The sequence below is a fragment of the Beta vulgaris genome, chromosome 8 (assembly GCF_026745355.1).
Source record: "Beta vulgaris subsp. vulgaris cultivar EL10 chromosome 8, EL10.2, whole genome shotgun sequence".
In the NCBI taxonomy this organism is placed as follows: Eukaryota; Viridiplantae; Streptophyta; class Magnoliopsida; order Caryophyllales; family Amaranthaceae; genus Beta; species Beta vulgaris.
Window position 1 is genome coordinate 13,470,453 of NC_079209.1, and position 2,380 is coordinate 13,472,832.

The following is a 2,380-nucleotide window of genomic DNA, read 5'->3' on the forward strand; positions in this document are numbered from 1 at the left end:
TGGCGGTTGTGGTTGTGTCGTCGGCACGGTGGTGGTTGTGTGATGAAGGGAGAATGTTAAAGATTTTGAGAGAAGAAGATGGTGAAGATGTTGAGATGGTGAAGAGGTGAATATGGTGAACGGTGGTGAACACCGTTTTGTTTTAAATGTCGTTCTTTTGTATGTTTTTGTTATTTTTTTTTTTCTTGTTTTATTTCTCCCTTTTCCCCCTTCTTACATATATGTGAATAAATTTCCTCTTATTACTATTATTAGTTAAATTACTTACTAAACTTGTCCCACTATAAGCATATATATTATTTACAAAATAATTCCTAAAGATAAATGAATTTAATTATTAAATAAACTAAAATATATAATATAGTTAATAAAATAAATAATAAACTGTTTCAAAATCGGGGTGTTACAATCTACCCCCTTAAAATAAGTTTCGTCCTCGAAACTTGAAACAATTCTTAAACTCGTAGCGAAATCCTATCACTTACTTTAGCTCATTAACTTTACATGTTTAGCCAACTATCTATTATTAAAGTACGAAGAATGAAATAACTATATAGTATCAAACTTGCACATAAACTATCTCACTAGTATACTCTCAACATGCCATTAACTTTCACGTAGGATCAAGCACTTAATACAAGTCAAAATTATCTTTAAATATTAAGAATTGAAATGAACTCATACTAATTCCACCCTCCCTAAAAAATTAGTTATGTCCTCGTAACTATAAGCGTACCTATTGAAATAGGTGGGGATATTGAGCTCGCATCGCATCCTCGAATTCCCAACTAAGTTCATCGTCCTTGTGGTTCGACCACAATACTTTCACCAGTTTAACTTCTCCATTCCGAGTTGCTCGAACTTTACTATCAAGAATTTTCATAGGACCTCAACATATGAAAGGTTATCTTCTAGTTGCAATTCATCAGGTGTGAGTACATGCGAGGGGTCACTAATGTAACGACGAAGTTGAGAAATATGGAAAACGTTGTGAACTCGAGCTATCTCTGGAGGTAATGCCAATCTATAGGCAACTTCACCTATCCTTTCTAGGATCTCATACGGTCCGATGAATTTAGGGCTTAACTTCCCTTCATCCGAATCGCATTACTCCCTTTATAGGAGAAACTTTCAAGAGTACTTTCTCACCGACTTCAAACTCTGCATGTCGTCTGGTATTTATCAGCAAACTTTCTGTCTATCTTGTGCCGCTTATTTTCTGTTGTATCAGTTTTACTTGTTCACAGTTTCTTGGATCATTTCAGGCCAAGAACACAAGATTCACCAATATCACTCAACAAAGAGGACTACGACATTGCGGCCATACAAGGCTTCATATGGGGTCATTCCTATTGAAGAATGATAGCTATTATTATACGAGAATTCTATCAAGTCCAGTCTATTTTCCCACGAGCCTGAAATTCTAAGGCACATTCCTCAACATGTCCTCGAGTGTTTGGATTGTGCGCTCTGTTTTGGCATCATCTAGTAGCAGGATGAAATGATGTACTCATTTTCAACTGTTTCCCTAAGGCTTCTTGAAGCTTCTGCCAAAAATTAGATAAGAATCTACTATCTCTATCGGACACAATGTCCTTTGGCACACCATGTAAGCGCAAAACATTCTTCCTATATGCATCAGCTAGCTTTTGATGTTTCCATGTATCTTTCATTGGTACGAAATGGGCAGACTTGGTGAGTCGGTCCACAATGACCCAAATCATGTTATTACCATTAGGTGTTCTTGGAAGTCCATATATAAAATCCATAGAAATTGAGTCCCACTTCCACACTGGAATATCCAAAGGTTGAATCTCGCCTTGAGGTCTCTTGTGCTCAAACTTGACTTTTTGGAAAGTCAAGCACTTGGAAACATACTCGGCGACCTGTTGCTTCATGTGAGGCCACCAAAAGGTGATTTTGAGGTCTTATACAACTTGTCACCTCCTGGATGTACCGAATATGGAGTCAAATGAGCTTCATCTAAGATTTTCTTCTTCAGATCAGGTATGTCAGGAACACACCACCTACTCTTATAGCGAAGACTCCCATCTGCATGGATCTTAAAATAAGCATCTTCAGTATCTTGAACCTCTTCCATCTTTTTCTTCGAAAGTGCATCAGTAGCTTGGTTCTCCTTAATCTCATCGTACACATCTGGTTGCAATGTAAGGGAGTTAAGTTGTGCCCTAACTCGACAAGTTCGGCATCAAAATTCTGAAATTCATCTCTAAGCAACCTTTTCTCGAAAGCATCGTGTACAATGAGTGAGAAGATTTCCTGCTAAGCGCATCACGACAACATTGGCCTTGCCTTCATGGTATTGAATCTCCATATCTAATCCTTAATCAGCTCTAACCATCTTCTTTGTCTCATATTC